The 22,872-nt window shown below is 45.6% G+C and overlaps 1 protein-coding gene across 1 annotated transcript in view; it reads left to right on the forward strand.

Annotated features, from left to right (window-relative positions):
• Positions 1–9,523: 9,523 nt before the first annotated feature.
• RALY (RALY heterogeneous nuclear ribonucleoprotein) overlaps positions 9,524–22,872 on the forward strand; it is a 72,918-nt gene continuing 59,569 nt past the window's right edge. The window contains exon 1 of the mRNA XM_026042501.1: positions 9,524–9,607. The gene's annotated coding sequence lies outside the window, so the exon portion shown is untranslated. The remainder of the gene's footprint in view (positions 9,608–22,872) is intronic.

A 22,872-nucleotide genomic window follows, 5' to 3' on the forward strand; every position in this document is an offset into this window, starting at 1 on the left:
TTCAGTCACTCTGCGCCTGCCTTGCACTACCCTTGACTTTTTGGCTTGCCCCTCTATTTTTAGCTGCAGGACACCCTGTCCCTGACCTTGGAGAGGACCTGGGTTGTCTCATACCTTTCTAATCGCATAAAGCCACCTCTCACACTTTTTTGCATCTGTATTAAAAGGAAGGGAGGGTGTCGGTACAGTTTTTTCCACCTTTACACTGTTAGAACTAGCCCTGAAGCACGAATCTCTATTTGCCTGAGCGTTTATTTTACTTAACTTTAGCTGTGTTGAGTAAAAGGATTTGAGGAGGGAGAGGAGAGGACTTTGTCCTCTCTATGAGGTCCCACAAGGGCTGGGGGAGCCCTTGTGTGCAACCAGCTCAGTGGTTAAATGGGGATGCTGAATGTCAAGTATGGACTGATGCTGCTAATTTAATTCTTGTGCCCAAACTCAATGGGTTCAGAGTAGAGCGGAGCCCTCACTCCCACGCCTTGGCACAGAGGTCTCCAGCCTTTAAACTGATTTTCATCTACTCAGATCCTTATTTCTCCCTTGGTTCTCAGCAGACATCTCTGCAGAAAGCTGAGAGGTGCAATGTGTTCTACTCTTGTAGCTCATACCTCTTTCATATACAGAGAAGATGTGGAAAAAAAAATGAATACATGCAGTAAATGCAGTATTTTCTTGTATTTTCCTAAGGCAGAAAGGGAGCTTTAGGAGATAAACATCTTTTATTTTGAAGTATAAAACAACTTAGCCTAATGCAAAATCAAATGCTATTTTGAGTAAGCAGTTCAATATCTTTCGTTTTGCAAGTGGTGGTGAAATTTAAAAAGTGTTTGCAAGTGTTACATTGCACTGGGGTTTCTGTTGGGACAGTTCAGTTCTCTGGCAGGACTCAGGAAGGGAAATGTGCTTTTTTGGCAGGTTACGTCCTTGCGTGTACCCAGTCTTGCAGGTGCTTCACTGCTGTCATTCTGTGATCCTTGTCACCACCCTTCAGGGCTGGAGAGCTCCAGACCAGCCTTCTCACTTGCACTTTTTGCACAAAATTCCCGATTCTGACCCCCGATGGGACATGGGCTTGCTGTGATTTGCTATTTGTGGGCTTGGATCTGTCCTCCCTGTCCTCGTCCAGGAGAACGTGGTCCTGCTCGGGCTGATGATGCTGCAGTTGTGCTGTGTGCTGTTTGTGTGATGAAGCAGAGCCCTCACTATGCCAGAAGTAGCCAATCTTGAGTTATATGCTGAAAATGTATATACTTGGGGCCATAGCATTCCTTAACTGGCAGCTGCTGCTGCATTCGCCTGGGCAATATTATCTCACCTTCCTGTGCAACTAGCGCTGCCCAAGCTAATTGCTTCCTATGCAAGTGCCAACCTGAGCAGCTGAGGTGTTTTGTGCTCTTTTTTAACGTCAATCTGCTGTGCTTGGATTAATGGCAAAAAAAAACAAAAGGAGAAGGCAGGGAGTGCAGATTGTCTGCAGAGCACGGCATCAGCCAGCACTGTCACAGGTTCCCACGCTGACCTTTATCTAAACAGAACTGTATGTAACAGATAAGAATATTTAACAATAATTAACGTCACATTGGCCCAGGGAACAAAATGACTACATCAAACCAGCAAGAATTCCACTGCAAATTGCTCAGAGAAGAAGTGTCATATGTACAGCCGGTCTCATGCTGATGGTGCTGCAACGAGATGGGCGGGCATTGGAGCAAAGCAGCTATTATGGATGAGTTAGGGACAGGATAACATATATATATGTATACACAAACAGGCAGCGGGGAATGAAGCGTGCCAGTTTGTGTCCTGAGCTTGTCGCTGGCTCCCGCGGGGGAAGCGTAGAGCCCGGTGGAGCACTGTGCTGGTAGGGGTATCTGCTGGGCTCAGTTGCATAGGCCACAGCTGGCAGGGTTGGTGCCGAGTGGCCGCTTGGACGCGCTCGCTGCAGGCTCCGTGGGATGTTTCTGTTCGCGGCGCGGAGCCGGAGAGAGCCCGCGGTCCCTAATTCAATTTAAAATACAATTACGGTCTGTAGCAGCCAGTCAGTGGCAGTGAATTTCATCAGTGCAGATAGCGACCTGCCTGGAAAGAACTTAACCCCTTGCTGCCCATGCTGCCCACGTGGAATGTGCTCCTGGTCCTGCGGCGTGCAGAGCCGGTGCCCAGAGCCTTCCCTTCAGGAAAAGCCCAGAGCGCTCCAGGGCTCCTCGCACCCTGGAGTTAAGCACTTATATAGTTAGCTTTGGCATCCACTCTGTCCCACTGCTCAAGCCGAGCTGTCACAGTGGACAAGGCAGATCCACTTCCTAGAAGAGCAGTGGGATAAGAGGGGAGCAGCAACAGCTCCCATGCAGGCATGCTGTTCCTGACAGGTTCTTGCTGAAGCTCTGGAATTTGGCTTCTCCTGCCTTGGGCCGTGTCTGCTGCCACAGAAAGGTCTCCTGTCCCACACAGCAAGCGAGACCTCCCTGTGGCTTCTCAGCACAAACTACTTGAGCAGAGATACAGAGCTCTGCCTGGCCCAGGCAGAGCTCCTCGTGCCAGGCCATAGAAATACTGCTGAAAAATGGCAGCGGGCATTTGGGCTGAGCACAGGACCACCAGAGCGCCACGTGCCCTTAGTGCTCTCCTCATCTTTAACGGCAGTGTCCTGGTGCCTCCTGTGCTGGCAGGGCTGCTGGGAGCTGCATGCAGGCCTGCTCCTCCTTGCCATGTCCCCACATGTCATCCCCCATCCCACAGTGCCATGATTAGGTGCGTAATGCCAGCTCCTGGCCTGCGAGTCATGGCCTGAGGTGCTCCAGCAAGCCTTAGACCATTGGTACTATTAAGAATTTAAGATTGTATTGCCTTAAAAAAACCAAAAAGTAAAACAACCAGAGGATAGTGTTTTCCCGAGGGCCAGAGTCTTTCCATCCCAGATCGTGTTTCCCTGTGGCTGCTGAGGGTGGTGAGGCATTTGACTTATGTTAGGAAGCCCTGGCATGAGTGTCTGGCCCAGATGTGGGCTCCTCTGCAGCTCCAGGTGGGTGGAGGAGGCGTTTTGAAGCTGTAATTTGGCATCTGACCCCGTGCAGATTTCATAGATGGGTTTTGGTTTCTTCAGAGAAAAAAAAGAAAAAGTGCATTTTGGTATTAAGCTTTGGTTTGATGTTTGAGGCAAGGTTTGTCTTCTGATGTATGGCATCAAGCATTGTCAGGTCCTAAAGCATTTCATGTTGGAGTTATTTGTGCACTTTGTTATCAAAAGGATGGCAGCAGAAATCTGAGCTCATCAGGTGTGGTTCATCCCCCTCCACTGAAACCGGCTCTGCTGCCACCTGCTAGCCAAGACAGAGATTGTTTCCTCCCTGAGACACTTCATAGGCTTCTGGTAGCAGTCAGTGGAATTTGTTTAACCTGGGCTGTGGGAAATTACTCAGAAAATTCACAAATTGGTAAAAAGCTCAGCCCTAATGTGTTGCAGTCATCCTTGGCTGGTTGCCCTAAAGCCAATGGTGATGCAAGGAAGCAAATATCTACCCTTTTTTTTTTTCCCCCTTTTTCTTTCTAGCTGGACCTTTGTATGCATCATAATAGATATTTCTTAAACTAATTTATCCACATGACCAACTGAGGGAAGTGTTACTAGGTGCAGTTAGTACAGATAACAGTGAGGCACAGAACTGGAACCTGAGGTTATGAAGGGAGTCTGAGAAAGAGCCAGGAACTGATCCAGCTTCTCCTGAATTTCTTGCTGTACTTTAAAGACCATTGCCCTCTGACATTCCTTAAGCCAGCCTGCTCACCTGCTGGTCACTAATGAAGTTCATTTCCACTGGCACAGTGAGTAATAATGTCCGATACACTCAGCCACCAAACAAACCTAAGTCAAGGTTGGATGAGCGACTGGAGTATCTGAATGCTGAGTCACTAAGGAGAAAAATTCAACATCAAAGGGTCACTGTAAGACTAAAGCCAAAGTATTGCTTTAAAATAAGTGAATTTGCATCAGAATCTAGAGGCAGGACTTTGACAACAAAACCTGCAACTATTGATTAAAGCGAGCAACTAATGATTAAAGTGTACCAGTTAGCACATAGTCTCTCTGCTTATTTTATTCTCATGGCCTGAGGTGTAGAAATGTTAGAAAACCAAGCAGTATTTAAATCCAGGGTGTTACTGATAGCATCTAGAGAAGCACAAAGACTAGAGTGCTCTGCTCCGACTCAAGTTTCAAGCATCTCTTTTTCAGGAGATGTGTAGTCATTTAAGACTGACCAAGCAGAGAATCCAGTAGCCTGGAAATACTCACCCTTTACATTTCAGCTCTGAGTTGACGCGATCTGAATGTATCTTGAAGTCACTTTGTTTGGCTATTTCACGTTTTTGCCTTCTTCATACGTGGATGTGACTTTTTCATAAAGTCCTCAAAGTGCCCATGCCCAAGGCAGTCCCAGTGCAGAGTAGAACCTGTCATGGGTCTAGCACTGGGCTGCCCCACATGGAAAGACTCAATGGTGGGAATCAGTTTATAAAGATGGAACCACCTGACCTGCCCTAAATCCTATAGAGAATCTGTAACAGTATGAAAAATGAACCCCAGGTTCTGGTTCCCTTCTAACTACCCTGCTTTAGCACACAACTCTGAATAGGCAGCTTAAACCATCTGCAGAGCTCACCTTGCTCTTCCTTGGTCCTTTTCTCTGCAGAGGATGCATTTAGATTGACTTAGATCCTCAGTACTAACCGACAGAAGTATTCCACTTTGTTCCATTCTCTGGGTTCCGAATCATGGAGAAAGGATCTGGTGGACATTAAGGAAAGAATAACCCTGTCCCACCCAACTAGTTTCTCAGTGCAAGCTTGAGGGCACTTCCATAGTTGCTCACTCCTGCCTCACCTGGGAGCACAAGAGGATGCATTGAGTGGAGCCAGGCGTTTTATCCAGAATGGCAAGAGGAGATGAAGTGTTACATGGTTAGGAAGGAGCAGAAGCAGCAGTTTCTGCACTACCATCTTCGTGTGCTGAAGCAAGTGGCTGTGCTGATGCACTCCCACTTGCACGTCCTCAACACCCTCAGCACTACAAGGAAAGCAAAATACTTATGCAAGCACTGTTGCTGCCTCAGTATATGGTGCTGAAATTGCCTTTTTTTTTTTCAAAACACTTGGTTTCCCCAGAATGCCATTTCTTTTATCCCAGCTCAAAAGGAAAATTTTCTGAGAAGTCTGAAGGCACAAAACAAGAAGGACACCAAATAGAAGATGAATTTTCAATTTGCACTTTCAGATTCCTGTTGAGACATACTGTTGGTGTCAGCCTTTTATATGTGCATTCTGAGCTGATGCTATTTCACACCAGCTCCACGCTTGTTATTTAAATGACAAATAACCATGATAGGCAGTGTAAAGATGAAGCCTCTTCCCCAACTAAACTGTATTTTCTCACCCAGCTGGGGAGGAAACCACAGGAGAGCAAGATCTTTAGGTTTAATGAAGTAGGAGTTTCCTGCAAAATTAAAGGTGATCTTGTTTGTCAGAAAAAAAAAAAAAAACAAAGCCAATATGGTGTTTCAGGAATATTGTGCTTCCTTGTGATGCCCCAAGGCCTATTTCAGGTTGTCAGAAATCTAAAATGGAAGGATCTCAACTCAGCTCAGATGAATGCACCCAGTCCATGACAGCTACTCTTTGGAAATGCGTGTTTCCCTGCTGCAGCATTGGACTTTCCTTTTTGCTTTTTCTGCTGCCTTTGATTCATCTCACTACCAGTGCTGGTGCAGTGGGTTGCATAGGGGTCATGGGGAGAAGGTGAGGCATGATGCTGTAGGTACATGCAGAGCAGCTCTCCCCGAGCAAGGTGGAAGAGTGTGTCTCATGTTCTGCACATGGCATGGGACAGGTCCGGGTCAACTCCATTTAATGCACAGATGATAATAAAACATGTCAAGATTAACATGTCAAAACTCCAAAAATGGACACAGACCTTCTGTTTACAGACCTTCTAACTTTGGTGAATAGCCACAGGTACAGATTTGTACCTAAAGCCTGTTGGGATGGAAGAACATTCTGAAAAACAGTAGCATCTACAAATAAGTGTGATTAACAAAACTATTTGTTGTGTATGATCTTGGACTCGCTGTGTGCAGAGTCCAGAGCTGCATCCTCTCCCTACTTGAGGTGGGAGGGTGAGTGTGGTGCTATGTGGGGCTCCCTACTCTGAACCCTTCAGTGCTGAGAATATGAGACACCAACCTCACAATTCCCCTTGGCTTCCTGATCAAAATTCAGCCCTTCATGGCATGTCCCCTGCTCTGAAATGAGTAGTTGAGTTTAGGGCCTATGATATATCTTAGTCAGTATCTGCGCTGCTTCATCCTTTATTCCTTCCCCCAACTTCTTCCGAATGCCATCCAGTCCCAGTGATTTATTACCCTTCAGTGCATTTTGCTTTTTGCTCAAGAATTTATATTTAATTTTTATGCCCGTTATCATTGAGGGAGAGGAGGAGAATGCTTTGGGAGCCCAGAGTAAAAATAAAATGACACACTTTAGTGCATTTTCTTTGAGTGATTTTGTTGTGTTTTCTCCGTAGTTTGGCAGGGTATTTACTCCCTCCTCCTCAATTTTTGAATTGCTCAGAATTGGTTGAAGTGATTGTAGAAAAATTGCAGGGTGATAATCTATATTGATTAACTCCAGCCTTGCAAGGACTGGAACCTGCTGCTCCCCGTGCCTCACTGACTCATGTAGGAAAGATCTCCTTTCAGAGATCAGCAGAAGAGCGGGACCATTTGGCCTTTACTGCCGTTGTGCTTTTGGGAAATGGCAAATTATGGAGCAGCAGAGGTTGACTTTCTTTTCTTATCCCCCTTGGTTTTACTAATGGTGAGTTCTGTCTGTGCCACCACCTCCTGTAGACCTTCCATGTGAGGTTATGAGTCCATTTTGTAGACTCATAACCTCACATATGCAAATACTGCATATAACTTACTCCAGTGGGCACAGAGAGATTCCGTAATTTGGCCCTTGGTGCCAAAGAGGCATTAGAGTGCAGTTGAGCTAAGGACAGAATTTTTGATGCTCTTTTCTGCTGCGTGCACCTTTTCCTCTTGTATATCCCCTCTTTTCTCTCACTTTTGGGCTGTTTTAATCAATGAAGGAAGGAAGACTTTAGGAGCAAGTTAAGCACTTCTGCCTGTCAAGGGGGCTAGATGAGACTGCTTGCTGTACTGCAGGAACTGAGAGTGGGAGAAGGCATTCGAAAATTCATGCAAGACTCGAGCAAAGTCTCTACCCCTCCTTCCTTGGTGGGACCTCCTGTAATTCTCCATCTGCCCCCTTTCTGTCAGAATAACAGCAGAGAAGGAACTCATGAGACTTTGACGGTTGTAATCACAGCAGAGCCCATACCCAGCCCATACCACAGCCGTTTTCTTTTCCAGGTCTCAAGTGTAACTAAGAGGTGCCAGGTTGAGAGCTCTGTTCAGGCCTGGGTTGGCCTCAAGCGTCTATGACTGTCCTCTTCCACTCCTCCACTGCACAAAAGCCATTTCTGCACTCGCCTCATTGGTTCCAGTTCTTCACATATTCAGTTGAACTTCTGAGATCTACCTGATCCCTGCAGAGGACTGTTAACCCAGATTGATGGGTTCTTGATACAGAAGGAAGCTCAGGAGACAGCATGGGGAAGTTCACCTCCTCTTGGGTTCTTGGATGACAGCAAACGTGGCCGCAGGCCATAGTCCCCTATTTTAGCCATTGTTAGTGTGGTAGTTAGTGCAGAGCTTTGAAGCCCTGCTCAGGAAGAATTATTTTTTCAGCACTGCCAAACGTGTGGAGACTTCTGCTGTGACAGCCAGTGGGTGACCTCTGATCAGCTCATTAGATCTGTTTGTCTTCTCTGTTGGTTAAAGCCCAGTGGTTCATTTCTCTGTCTCTTTGATCCTTTCTGTGTTTTAATTAAAGCTTCTTTTCGATCTGACCTTCTGCAATGCAGTGCTGTAGCATAATTGAGGCTGAATTGAGCCTCTAATTGTGGAGGGTCTGTTCTGTCAGGCTGGACAGATGAACTAACCCTTCACCTTAGCATTTATTGTGACTGACAGAGTTCTGACTGCCCCTTGTGTCCTCTCCATGAGATCAGGCAGTCTGGATATCTGAGTATCTCACAAAGCAGGGTGAAAATGTGTTGCTCTTTCAGTAAAAAAAAAATAAAAAGCCTTGAGTACCCAGGAAACATTTATTGGAAAGCAAAATGGAGTAATAATTTACTGATTGAAGAGGATGGAAGACAAACATTGGGACCCTGCATTGATTTATTGACTTTTTTTGTATTTCTTCACTAGCCTAAGAGAGTTGAATTGTGGGGAATGGCAGTTGGATTTAAATATCTGAATCTTGCTGCTGATTTAGGTGCTGGACTAGGGGTATGGAGACTGGGTCCAATGCTGTAAACTTCGGGCTGTTGAGACTTGGCACTCTTAATCGTTGACCCTGGGGCTGGAGAGCACAGAGCATGCAGGAGACTCCTCTACATGCCATCTACATGGGCACCAGCTTCTTGCCTCAGAGTTCTTGAGTCTGAGGGAGAAGCCGGTGAGAATTTGGTTGTAGGAAGTGAGGATTTCCTGGGATGTAAAACCTGCTTTTAAAGAAGGTGTACAAATAGGCTGTACTCTGTCTGAGCCAAAGACTGTTCTGCAAGGAGGACAGATTGCCAGCCTGCTTGTGCAGCTGCTGCTGCACAGAAGCTTGTGCAGTAGGCACCTGCATGTTGCTCAACATAAAAATTGCCATAGGATGTCCTTTAGCTGCCACTTCTACTAAAACTAACTCTTTCAGTTTATGCCTAATGGGCCTCACTGGTGAGAAACCAATGCGTTGCTAGGAATGCAACTAGGGATCTCAGCCCTTAGAGGGAAGGGGAAGCACCTTAATGTGAAGTCCAGGTGAGAATCCTGACAGTTCAGGGGGGACACGAGGAAACACTGAAGTGACTTAAGGAAAACCATGGCACTTAATCAACAACAATTTTCAATTCAAGTTAACCTGACCCAAAGCAAATTCTTATTTTCAGCTTTTCACTACAAAAGCTGAAGACTGTAGCAAAGCTTCTGTTCTGCTACTAAATATTTCAGTTTTCCCTCAACAAATCCCAGCAAACATGACCAAATAATCCAGTCCACCTCTGTCTATCAGTAAATTTGTCTTCTCTACAAGCATCAGCATGCAAGAGCAGTATTTTTCAGGGGTTTTCTTTAGGCTGAGCCAATATGAACCAATACCCCGCTAGTATTCAAGTCCTGCTGTTCCAAGTATTCAGTCCTGCTGACAGAGCTGACTGTGTCTTCTGGTTTGAGCTACTCGTTAAGCAGCTCAGAGTCTTAGATCCGAAAGTCCTGGGTCTGATCCTCGCAGACAACCAGCCAGAGGCTCTTATTTCCAATACAGCATACCCTTCTCTGCCGAGGATTAGAAAGTACTGGATTATCTACTTATCACAACTGGTGGAAAACTCTGTGTCCTGATTCTTGTAGGGTGAAGCTGAGATCGTACAAGGTACTACATCTGCTCCTGGCGGGTGACAGGAAGGACTCTGAAACCCAAAGTGCCCACCCCATTGCAGGTAAGTAACTGATTTTATCTTGTTTTATGGTTAGAAATGACGAATGGTACTGAGAGGTCTCTGCTGCTGTGGCTCTGTTGTGAAAGAGAAGACTAGATACTGAGTTTGGGGACAAGAAGGACACCGTGCTTGAGATGCAGAAGGTTATGACTGAGTTTCATTCTGGACTCAGACTTTCCTATAAGCCTGCTGAAAATGGTCTTATACAGGCGTGGGGTGAGTGTTGGCAGAGCCAAAGTCCGATGGATAGGCTGAGAACCTACGTTCCCTTATGGGCTGGAGACTGGCGAAGTTAGTGTACCTTAAACCCTGATGGGCAGTCTGTGATCTTTTGGACATGGTGAGATTCAGCACACTTTCATTTCAGATGAATTGTGTGTTTGCAATGTACTGTAAGGGCATGTGGATATGCTCAGGACGTTTGGGTGGTTTTAGGGGCAAACTCTGGTTTTGACTTTCACAGTGGGCACCCTAGATAACCAAGGCAGGAATATCCGTCATGAAGGATGTTTGCAAGGTGCCAGCGCTGATTTGTGCTGTGTCCACTGTGGAGTTGGCTGAGAAGTGATGACCTGAAGCAGCGCTTGAGCAGTTTAGCTCATGTTCCACTTGCAAACAGGGAAGGACACTTGTCTGAGCACAATCAGAGCGTGTGCTGGATGTTCCCCCCTACCCAGCTTGGCCAGGCAGGCTGAACCAACAACATCTTTTTGAAGAAGAGATTCCTCTGGAATCTGGGGGTCAATTTGAGTGACACTGTGCCCTTTCCTATTAGGAAATGCCCTACGTATGAGAAAAGACTAAGCAAGCTGGGACTGTTTAGCCTAGAGAAGAGAAGGCTGAGAGATCTGATCAATATATACAAGTATATGAGGGGAGAATATAGGGAGGATGGGCCCAAGCTCTTCTCACTGGTGACCAGTGACAGGACAAGGGGTAATGGGTACAAACTGAAACACAGGCAGTTCTATCTCCATGTGAGGAAGAACTTCTTTCCTGTGAGGATAACAAAGCACTGGAACAGGCTGACCAGAGAAGTTGTGGAGTCTTCTTCAAAACCTGCCTGGATGCCACCTTGTGCCATATGCTGTAGGTGTCCCTGCTTGAGCAAGGGGGTTGGACTAAATGATTTCTAGAGGTCCTTTCTAACCTCAGCCATCCTGTGATTCTGTGAAATGGTAGCCCAGGGATCCTTGTCACTGTTATAACAGTCCTGAACTGGGAATCCAGTTGAATAAAGCATGGAGCTTGCATCAACAGAAAATGAAGATTTTAGGACTGAGTAGAAGTTGCTGGACTGTGCACTACACCTGATGATATGAATGTGGAGTAGTGTAAAGTTTTCAACCGTGGCCTTTTCCCTTCTGGTTCCCAGACATGTGAGTGAGAGCAGATCCTGATTGCTAATTCTGCTAGGTCTATGGTCATGGTGTGACATGTTTGCTTTAATTAGTGTTGTGGTTGAACTTTTCCCTTGGCAACTTAAGAAGGAAAATAAAAAATATATGTAACCAAGTGAAGCCACTTATTGTATTGGTAGGAGCTGTGTTGGTTGCTACGTCTCAGCAGGTGCGATGTTCAGTAAATATAGATCTGTGAGATTTATACTTTTTCATCTTTTTGGGAAACCTTAGCAATGAAATTCCATCATAACAGAGGCATAAAGATTCCTCTAAACTTTTTCAAATACAGATTGGGAAATTGAAGGAGAATAGGAATTTGGGTTTGTTTATGCTTTATCTTAAACATTTTTTGCCTATAGTTCAGTGTGCCATCTCCTAGCAGCAATGAAAATATTTTTATGTGAAGTAGGGCTGAAAAATTCTGACGTGGCTAAGCAAATGTGCTGGCTAAAACCCTTCTTCATGAATAAGAGAAATACCGTGCCCTAATTCCATAGATCAGGATTTAACTTACCCAGGGAAATTACAGGATTCAGCAGCATGGAAGAAATACTTTATTTTTTGAATATCCAAGATATTTTCCAAAAGAACACTGCCAGCAGGTTTTTAAAGTTTTCTTTCAGCCACCAGCATGTTCAAAACTACTGTAACTATGCAGTTGCAGCAATAACTGTAATACTGTAAACTGTGGGCCCTTCTCTTTGTGTACATTTATCATAGTTAGGTCCCGCTGAGCTGTCCCCTAACAGGAGGAAAGCACCTTGTAGCTAACAGCACTGTAGGCCTTGAACTGTGGCAGTTCTTTCCTTTCACAGGATTTCTGAACTCTTGAACTCCGCTGGTTGATTCCTCTCTTTTTCATTTTTTCTCTCCTCCCTTCAAGTTATTGGGAGCTCACAGAGCAGGACCTGAATCCAGAGAGGGACATGACAATCCCAATTTTTCATTCACTGAAAAAGCTGTGAAAATATCTATTCCTCAGGCAATTCAGGAAGGACGTTGAAGGAAACTTTGGAGAGCTCAGAAGGTTGCTGAAAATGCCCCTAATTCCAGCAGTGCAGTTAAGATGACAGAAATACCTGTTATTGAGTTGACCTGTACAAGGTGGAAGTGTCCCATAGTGAGAGGACACAGCACATTGCTAGGGTGTGGGTGGCTCTGTAAAGACAGGATGGCTAAAATTTTGTTTCTGTCTTCTTAGAAGCAGCCGGTGTCGCTGAGTGCCGTCCCTGGGTCTAATCACAAATAAACCCAGACTCTAATCACTTGTTCGGGTCATTTGTCAGCCATGGCTGTTCCTGTCCTTCCAGGATTAGGACAGCACTCTGTAGCCCAGTAAGCTGCGGTCTGGTGGTGACCTTCTTAGCATCTCTATGGCCCAAGGAAGGAAACAATATAAGAGGTTTCCTAATTTAGATAAGACAGTGCAGGTCAAAAGGAAATTGCAGATGTCAGTGCTGAGAAGGGCCAATGGGGAGCAAATGAGGAGGTCATATAGGGCCATATCCATTATGGTAGAGGTAGCAGGATATAAGCATTGCCTTGATAGAGTTGCATGGTCCCACCTTAAAAACACTAACTGTAGGACCAAAATATGCTCCTTGCCTATATTTTTGTCAAGGAAGCAAATGCGCAGTAGGATAACAGATGAACCTGCAGTGACTGCGAAGCTCTAATTCTTTCCATGACTCTAAAGGTGTCATAAACTGTGAGAAAAAAACTCCAGCACTTTACAAACAGAAGTACTGCACAAAATCTTGAGAGCAGATTTAACCTTCAGTTGCCTCAAGGCCAGTTATTTATAACACACATGTTGCAACCCTGATGCAGTGATGGGTAAGTGCATTATACGTGCATCTAGGCAGAGCCTGGCCCTGGCCTTTGAGGGTTGTTTGTTTGCAGTGTAGTTTTATTTCCCCGTAGGCAATTACAATCAAATATAGGTGATTTCTGCAGTGTGGATACCTCTGTGTGCACACACACGTTCTTTCTGTAATTTAAGGAAATTATTGCAGGTGATCCCCTCGTCAGCCACGTCACTTTGTAGCACAGGGGTGGAGAAGCTGTAAGATAGATATGTGAGCAGTTCAGAGCGGGCAGCGGGGTGCTTGGCGTGCTTGGCATGCTCCACAAGTTCAAACCGATCATTGCTCTCTCTTGCATGAAGCCAGCAGCAGGACAGATTGCCAGTGTTTGCAGTGGAGGTGCAGAATTTACGGTATGGCATTTCTTCACAGCATGCCCTCTGTGGGTGGCCGCGCTGGGACGCGCATGCTCTCGTGCTTGGGACACAAACTGTTATATCTGTGTAAAGTACAGGAAAAAGAAACGCCATGTAAATCCCAGTCTGCCCCATAAAACCAGAGGATAACTAGCTATAACTCCTGGTGTGTTGCAGCAAAGGCAGCCTTGGGACCACTGCAACTGGGAACATCTCATTCCTGACCAGTCTCCAGAGCTTTCCTTCTGTTAGGTTGTGGGCTTGCTGCGGTGAGGTGCCCTGTGAAATGAGAACACGATTAACATTCTAGCACTGAAAAAAAAAATCTGATTGAGCTCATGTCTTCTGTCCCCTCTCATGATTTGTATTCCCCCAGTCCAGATTTGCTGCTGGCTTGCAGGAGATGTCGTTCTAAGTAGGGATGATTCTGGTGAGACGGTATGGGGAATTTAAGCACTGATAATCTGAACGATGAGAGAAGGAGGGTAGGAGGTGATTTGAGAGATTCATGCCGACTCTTTCCCATACCACACGTTCCAATCACAATGTTGATAAGAAAAGCACTCCTGAGAAGCACTCCGTGCTACGGACTCCATCCTTTTCCAAGGGCCTTCCAAAGGGGATCTCAAAATAAGTGGGTTTGGCCTTTTTCCCTTTTTTCTTCCTTCTTTGCTAGTTCCTGCGGGATATAAACATACGTATTTCATTTTAGCACTCAAGAACCCCCAAACTAGCAGGGAGGTATTGAGAGACCCCATGATGGTCAATAACGGGTTACTTTTCAGTGCCTCCAATTTCAGCTTTGTCGTACAGCCAGCAACTCCTATAGGGACCAGGAATGAGTCCTAATGAGTCCCCAGGTTGACTCTTCTGCATGTTTCAGCCAATTCCGCTTTGTGAACGGTGTGTGGGTCAAGGGGATGCAGGAAGGCAGATGGAGCTGCAGAGAACAGGAACAAATTCCCTGGAAAGCTAAACCCCCCTAATCCTTATCTGCAATAAATAAATGCGAAGGCCCAGAGTCTCTAAGCAGACTCTCTGGAGCAATTGCCCACATATGGAAATAATCTAATGAAAAGGGCAGGGTTGCTTGGCAGGAGGACGTTCCCATTGAACTGTTTCCTTCGGGAGATGCTTTTGCCTTGCACGGGTTTTGCTCGTCCAGCTGACCCGGGCTAGTGTCAATGAACGAGGAGCGAGCTTTGAGCTCCTGTGCCGAAACGTACATGCTGCAAGTGGGAGAGGGGCGTGTTCTCAGCACCAACTCCATCTTTTGCCTGGACACATCCATTTGTTTGCCTGGAAAGCCTGGGTGGTTTTGCTGGAGGATGCAGGAGTTGCTCAGAACGTCACAAGCGCAAGGAGCGCTGCGGGCAAGCTCGGCCCCGGCTCTCTTGGACACCCTCCAAGGTGAAGCTGAGCCCTCCTTCTGCCCCCACAGTTATTCTGCCTATGCAGAGCTGAGCTCAGCTGCCTTCGAGTAGGAACCCAAGCAGTTCCCTTTGAGGATCAAGTTGTCCCATGAGAGCCAAATCCATGCCAAGCCTTGGTGCCGGAGCCTTGTGGAGGTCGCCAAGCTCCCCCATGGCAGCAGAGCTCTGGATGCAGAGCACGGACCTTCCCTGGGAAGCTGCTTCCTTGCTCTGCCAGGGCTCTGCTCAGGGTGTGTGCATGGCGAATAAGCGGAGCAAGATGCCAGTTAACCCTCATTAAATTATCCTCAGTGGATATTTAATTTCCTACTCAATAGGAAATTTCCTATTTAATTTAATATCCTGAGAGGATATTAACCCTAACCCTAAATATGCTCAATGGAAGATATTTAATGAGCTCAAATCACCAGCTGGAGATAGCTACCTGCTCAGCTAAGGTTAAAAATATCACAAGGAATCCAACACCTCATCTGCCATTTCTAACGGGGTCTGCAGAAAAGTGTTTGTGCTCTGAATCCAGTTAGCATAGATAAATAATCCCATGCACTGCACCTGCTTTGAGCTTGAACTGCGATAAACCAAAGCACTTAAGCATATGTCTATTTTAAACTTCATAAATGCAGTCAAAACTCTTGTGCTCCCAGGAAGCCATGGGTTAACATCCCTTCCTGAGCCAACAATTAAATTCTGAGCTTCTTTCCTGTGATCAGCCAAAATGTTTGAATCTTTTGAGAGCTTAGTAAGTGATTCATAATGAGCACAGTATCTGAGAATTAAGTTTTCTGCAAATCTTGATCTTATCAAAAAAACATGTCAATTTAAATTATCTGATTTTGGAGGTTTGTTTTTTAATTCCTGGATTTGCGTTTGGAAATTATCTCTGTTTCTCAGGCTTCTCATCACTTGAAGGTTAATTCAGATTACAGTAGTGCCTGAATTGGAAATGTAAAAGCTTTTTTGCAAATCACTCCATGTGTAAGCACCAGCTGACAGATGATCACAGGAGTCATTTCTACTTACAGGGGCGAAGATAACACCCATATTCAAGCTTCAGGTGCAGGTGTTTGCAAAAGGAAACCTAGAACATATTCCTAATATTTTCCAGAGGAAACTTAATTCCTGCTGGTAGGATGCATTCCCAGTGCCTACCAGTATAGTATTTGCACAGTGTTGGAGGGGAAGGTAAGGGGACAGGATTTGATGGTAGACAAGGACAAGCAGAAGTCATAAGGCTAAGGTTCTCCACTGTATTTTTTTCCCAGATTTCCTACCGAGTCGGTCAAGCTTCAACCATCAAATGTGTCCATTCAGCATTGCAGATCCAGGCCTGAGTTTGCCTGAGTTTATCAATTCTCAGTCTTCCAAAGGGAACAGTGTTGCTGCCACCTTCAACTGGTGTCACGGCTGTGAAAACATCAGTTCATGATTCGCCCAGATACTTGAGAGAGGAGATATGTTCTCACTCACTGTGTCCTCTTCTAACCAGAGAACCATTTTTCGGCTGCTTTGGTGACTTCCAGGGCTGGAAAGTGCACCAGAAAGCAGAAAGAAGGGAACGCCTCAAAATGAAAACCTGAAAATGAATCTCACTTTGCATATTTGTTTTCTTGGCTTCTCTCTGAGAGGCTGCATTGGCATGTGCTTGATGGGATATGATGGATCTGACCTTGTCAAATGCATCAAATGTGACATGTGAGCACGGATATTCTTCAGGAGAGAAGTAAGAGTTAGCGAGAAACACAGAAAGGACGAGCAAGCAGATGGCCGCAGTGCTTCATCAGTAAAAACTCAGATCTGAGATTTGCATCCAGCGAGGTTTGAACTGGAGGTTTTAGGGAATTAGCCAAGGGAATGCTTATATTAACATCCTGCATCATTCTTATGTATGATTCCTCCATCAGCCACTGACCCTTCAGACGCTGTGGTGTCGCATGAGAAAGTGGTGCTGGAATAAGGGACCTTGTGTTACCTGGACAATTTGGCTGAGTTCTTCTGCCCTCTGTATTCAAACACATCCTGGGTTTACATCTCTGGGTTTACAATGAATGATGTGGAGCAGGATGTGTTTTTCTCTTCTAAAATCCCGTCTTTTTATTTTCATCCTATGGGTGAAATTTCTATTAAAAAAAGAGGGTCAGAGAATCAACAAGGGCAACCTGCGTATATGTTGTAACCTTGGAGGGCTGATCTGAGTCTCCTGCCTTCCTCTGGCAAGTGGGCTCAATGGGGACAAGTTCTCAATCACCCCCTTCAAAGGAGAGGGAACGAACAGGGAACAGAGGCAATGGCAGCCTTGGTATTCCACTTGCCTTGAGCTTTTTTTGCATGAAAAAAAAAATTGCGATTTTTTTTGCATTTTTTTTGCCCTGTAATCCAACTGACTCCTAGTCTTTTCCGTTTCTCCCTACCATCTTGTCAAGGTTCACCAGAAAGCATCAGGCAGTAGTGAGAACTTGTCCCTGCAACCCATTGAACCTCCTGCAGATTGTCTCATCCTCCACACTCACCTTGTCATATTTTGCTTGTTATGTCCTATCTCACTTGCTAACTGGGATGAAGCTTTAACACATGCGTGTCCTTGCATCTAGCACAAAGCAAGTCTGGTTCCTCTATGGGATTCCCAAGTAGTGGTAGCAAACATATTGGGAAGGGCTTAGCTGGAAGAAGTTGTTGGTGCCCGGGGACCAACGGGGAGAAGTTTATCTTCTCTGTGATGCATGCATTTATCACCCATGAATACTGCAGACTGCTCACCTGTAGTGTGGTGGTTGCTATTAATCACTTCTGCATCATTGGAGAGCATGCATGTTCCTTCTCCCAGCATGGGCAGAGCAGCTGCAGAGGCAGGGTGTGATGGATGGGCTCCAGGTTGCCCACCTGACTACATGGTGGATTTATGCGTTGTACTCAGATTTCTTCCAGTGGAGCAGGAAACAGGAAATTCCAAATTTCTCACAGGACTACTGTTGAATAGCAGATTTCTGTGCATCACCACAGAGCCAGGTGCCCATGCTGGGTTGTGAGAGATGACATGGGATAATGGTAAACCATCAATTCCCCAGAGGCTTCCAATCATCTACCTGTGCTCCAGCATAGCAGAACACGATGGCTTCTTATCCCTCTTGTGCACCAAAAGACCCATTGAAGCAACGTCTAGGGGGAGCAGTATAAGAAGCAGGGAATAACTTTGGGGCTGTGATTGCAGCCTGAATTTGTGAACTTTAAAAAATGCCCACAGAATGAGGAAAGGCAGCCTCAGAGGAGTCAGAGTGGGATCTGGAGAGCGCAGAGCTGGGATGTGGGTCCATCACCAGCTCCCTGTGTGATCGTACCCAGCTCAGCACAACACTAGAGTGTGCTGATGCCTGAATTCTTGCTTCATTAGCTTGAGCCCTAATTCCTATGTGGCTCTATTCCAATACAAGAAAAAAAGGGTGAAAATAAACCCTTTGCCTTGTCTATTAAGATTATAACATCTTCTGCTTACCATCTTCTTAGCCTTGTTTTCTTGTACTTCTGAGACAGGCTGTTAATTTCAAAGGATGGTGATTAAAAGGCAGATGAGGTACAAAGGAGGTCCAACACTCCTTTTTTATCTATGACTTAAAGAGACTGAAAAAAATTAATGTAAATATTCCCCCTACACGTGTCCCCAAACCCTCTAGGGCTCTTCTAAAAATTGCATCCCTGCCCCTCATGAGAATTCTGGAGGAGATCAATGCATGGGCTACAGCATCCATTTGATAGCCCTCCAATAAAATACTGATTTCACGAGTCCTGCAGTGGTGAGCTGTGACAATTCTCAAAGCACATTGCTCTTGGTAACATGAGAAAATAAGAAGCCTACTGTGATCTTGGGAGCCTGTAAATGCACCCGCATCCAGGGCCAAAGAGACTGAGACTTTGGAGGAAGGATCAGGGCAGCAGCTGGTCCCATCCAGCCTGAGCCCTGGTCGCTGCAGAGCTGAGACACCTCCCAAATGGCAAACAGAAAATCTGCCAAAGCAGAAGGCCTGGCTTTGGAATACTCTCATCCTGCTCATTGCAAAACGAATTAGGTTCTTTTTATATGTTCTGGTAAACAGTGAGAAGTCCTGTGAAAGCCACCACTGTGCTCCATGCCAACTCCATGCCTGTCCCCACAGATAGCACCCGTGCGTTTTCCAGCAGGGATATGCAGCCACGTGGAAGGCGACAGCTTGCGAGTGGATGAGAGGAGTTTATCAAGATGAACTTGACTGCAAAAGGGGCTGTCTTGTTGTAGGGCCATGCTGTTGTCTCCCTCCCAGCAGTGCTTCATCTTTGGGTGAGGTGCTTGCTGGCTTCTGCAATGCTCCAGTGCTTCTCATATTCTTGCAAACACATCTGCCTTGCTTATCTGACCCTCATATGCTGTCACAGGCTTTCCAGTGTCTTCCAATGCCTCCTATTACACTTCTCAAAACTTCTCCATTCCCCTCTAATCTTTCCGCCAGCACCCATGGTTTATGCCTTGGTTATGCCTCCCTTCCTTTTAATTAATTTTTCACACTACCTTGCCTGTCCCTGCTGCCCTCTCTAATTTATTGCTCACTAGCCATCATAACCCTTGGGCAAGCCTTTAATTTATCTCCTCCCGCTTCCCATTGCCCTGCTCTGTCCTTTCGCTTTATTGATTTCTCCAGCTTGCTTAGTCCTGTGCTTGCCAGCATTGTACCCTTCTCTTCCCTCCCCCTTAAAGCTGATCTGCTGAATTTATCCCCCCTGCATTAGTGACCTTGCTTCCTTGCCATTAGTGGCCCAAGTGGGCTGACCTTGTGTTGGTTGGGTCCCCACATGACTTACACTCGTGTTTCCATCTCAAAATTAATGAGGAGTGTTCTCCAAAACGTTGTAATGAGGAAAGAAGCCTTATCCCATGAGCTTCTTGCATGTTGAGGAGGGTTGGCGGCTACAGCCTTACCCAGGAGCTCCATAAGGTCTCTGCTGACTTGCCCACAGTCAAGTAGTTGTTCCGAGAATAGAGACATGGGCTCATTTGGACAATGGATTCATTTGGACATTGGATTCATTTGGACAGATTTCTTTGAGTGTCATCGCTATCTGGGGGGAATTCCTGCTTTGACCAACTCTTGGCTTCTGTTACTTCCCCAGCAATTAGTGTGTCCAGATGTTCCTTTGCCCAGAGAAAGCTTCATTGCCCATAGCGCAACCCTCTTTCTGGTTTGGTACCATTTCCCAGCCAGCATTAAAGTGAACAGGACATTGTGGAAGGGATGGATGTAAAAGTGCCTCCTGTTTTGTCTTTGTGTGCAGCTGCCCCACCTCCAGCCACAGCCTAATGCGTGAGAACCAGGTGTCCGTCTCCGCGCACAGAGAGGGAACGTTAGCTCTGGTCTGTGCTCATGAAAAATTGAATGCTCTTATTTATGATCCGTAAATAAATGGTCCATTTACTTACAGACCAGTTCCTGCCATTACCACGATGGATTTGGAAAGTGCATTACTGCAGATGCCTGGGTTATTTAGTTATCTGTAAGGGTCTGCTTTGCAGCCTGAGCACGAGCAGGGGCGGGGGGTCACTTCTAGCAACCGTTTGTTTAAGAAAGCACAGAGCAGGGCAAGATCCAGAGCTGTATTACCTGCAGGTCAGCCCGGCTCCAAAACAAACCAAGCAACATGGGAACCCTCCACCCACACAACCGTATCTAATCTTGGATGAAATGGGAACTGCAACTGCCGGTGACACTGTTCAGAGTGGGACCTGGGAAAGAAAATAATGGCATGAGAAGGCGGCAGCCACCTACAGCACTCAGCTAAATTTTTTTTTTTCCCCATCCTAGCTCAGCTCAGGTATGGTTTAAATATACCGTGACAATGAGTTCTGAAAGACCAGGAAAAAAAAGTGCATTAAAACTGTATGAAAATTGGTTAGAGATTGCAAAATAAAAGCAAGCAATGAGGAATGTTTTCCTGCTTAGCCTCACATGAATGGCATCTTTGCAGAAGCTGATCTGAGGCTTGTAATAGCTAGAAATCCAGGCAAAAACAAGCCAGAATCGTACTATTGGCACAGGAAAAATCAGCTCCTTTGTAGAACAGGCAGGAATTGGTCGCTTGAAATTTTAACTTAGCTGCCCTCAGTTCCCTGAACTGTCTGTGCTTGGAAATGGTCTAATCAAATGTGTGTTCCTATCTGCAGCACCCGTTTTGGCAGGACGTCGTGTAGCTGATGCAGTAGCATGTGGCCACTGTGGTAGGAGGACACATCGATGCCACTGGTACCAGGAGTGTGTTGGGCTCCTACAGCTCCAGCAGCCTTGGTTGTCAGGCTGGTAAGAGCTAATGCCAAAGTAATGAGGTGCCTACAAAAGGCAGCAGGGTTAGACTCTAATCTGTGCTTAGCACCATTAGATTGCACAGCAGCAGCAGTGACATGGAGCTTTTTTTCACCTGCTCATGTTTTGTTAAGACTTAAGGCTGCTCAAAACATCTCAGATTCCCACCAAGATGCCTGAGCACCAAAACACAGCACATCTGACAACCAACAGGCCTGTCCCAGCTTGATGAGAGCAGCAATACATCTGAGGAGGATCCAGCAGGTCTCCCAAAGCTCTCTCAGAGACTAGGTGAACATTATTGATTTAGCTGGTAGGTCGATTGTAAATACCTGCAATTCTGCAATAACTTAATCTCATTGTTGCATTTGTCACTAGACCATTAACATAGCCCATGTGGGCTCCGGGTGGAACTCGCTGAGGATTGTATTATTTGTGTTGTACTCCAGGTGGAATTCAGCAAAGGTTTTTTTTAATGGGCCCTGGAAGTGAAATTTGGAATTGAAATCCTCACTCTGATGTGGTCTGAGCTTAGACACCGCACTTCCTTGCTGCGCTCTTTTATATTCTCCTTTCCTCTTACAGAATTATTTGGTGCTTCCAGTTTTCCATTCTCCCTTCTTTGCTCAAACTGGACATTGCGGATGGGGATCACACTATCAATTCTGGAGACAGGTCATTTTCCTGATGCTTTCAGAGACAAAGCCATAGCAGTCAGTAAAATTCTGACCTTCTTCCCAAATTAATATTCCCTCTCTGTCCGTCTTATGGCAGTTTTTATGGCTGTATGGAAAAAAAACTCTGCTGTCTCTGTAGCTTTGTTTCTGCGGACGCTTGTATACTCCCTTTTTGATGGAAGGGAATTCACCCTCACCTGATCGGATCAATACAACAAAGGAGACAAGTGCTTTTGTGGTTGCAGGTTGGGCTTAAACACTGAAAAAACAGAAATCTGTCCCATCCTCGTAGAGCTAGAAGGAGGACTTCTGCTGTGATTTTTGCCAAGTTTGTTTTGAGACAGCAACTTACAGGGAAGGATGTGTAAGGGGCTGGATAATTTATCTTTATTATAAATTGTAGTTTGCAGGGTTTTTTTTTTCAAAATTCTGCAGACCTGTCCAAACAGTGCCTGCATAGTTCAATAAATCTGCCTTCCTAAATAAGTGACATTTCTTCTTGTCCCTGCAGTTGCTCTGCAAATAGAGAACTAAAACAAACAATATCTGCTTTTGCAAGGGGAGGAAGCTGTGTTTGGGGTTTTCCTCGACATGTTATAAACAGAGTGGACAACTGAGGGATACTGCAAATCAAAGCTGTACTGAAATTCAGAACATATGCAGATGCTGCTTTATGGCACATAAAACCAACAATATTGGAAAACGCATCATATCACCTTGTATTTTGAACATAAAGTGTTTAGCAACCTAGAGATTTTATAGAGGAACAGATGATTCTTCCAGGGAATTTGTCCACAAACAGAGTGTAAATGATGTTCCTGGAGACTCCACGGATGGCAGAAAGGGTGCATCAAGTGGAGGGGGAAGAAGCCTCTTCAGCTTAGGGAAAGAGCTTGTTGCAGGGGGCTCAGAACTGTGAGCTGAGGGTGGAAGCCTTTGTAATATATACTTGGATGGAAGCCTTGGCCCTGTATACTCTGCTTCGAGCAGTGGTACAGGAGGGAATGGCAGGTTACACAGAATGTAGGAGCAACATGAGCAGAAACCATTAGAAAGCTCTACTAAGTAACTTTAAATGTGGATTCTTTTCTCACTTTTGGCTTTGGGAGTCTGCAATGACCTTCCTTCCTTCCTTCCTTCCTTCCTTCCTTCCTTCCTTCCTTCCTTCCTTCCTTCCTTCCTTCCTTCCTCCCTTCCTCCCTTCCTCCCTTCCT

This window comes from Nothoprocta perdicaria, unplaced genomic scaffold (assembly GCF_003342845.1).
Source record: "Nothoprocta perdicaria isolate Ctin4 unplaced genomic scaffold, notPer1 scaffold_305, whole genome shotgun sequence".
Lineage (NCBI taxonomy): Eukaryota > Metazoa > Chordata > Aves > Tinamiformes > Tinamidae > Nothoprocta > Nothoprocta perdicaria.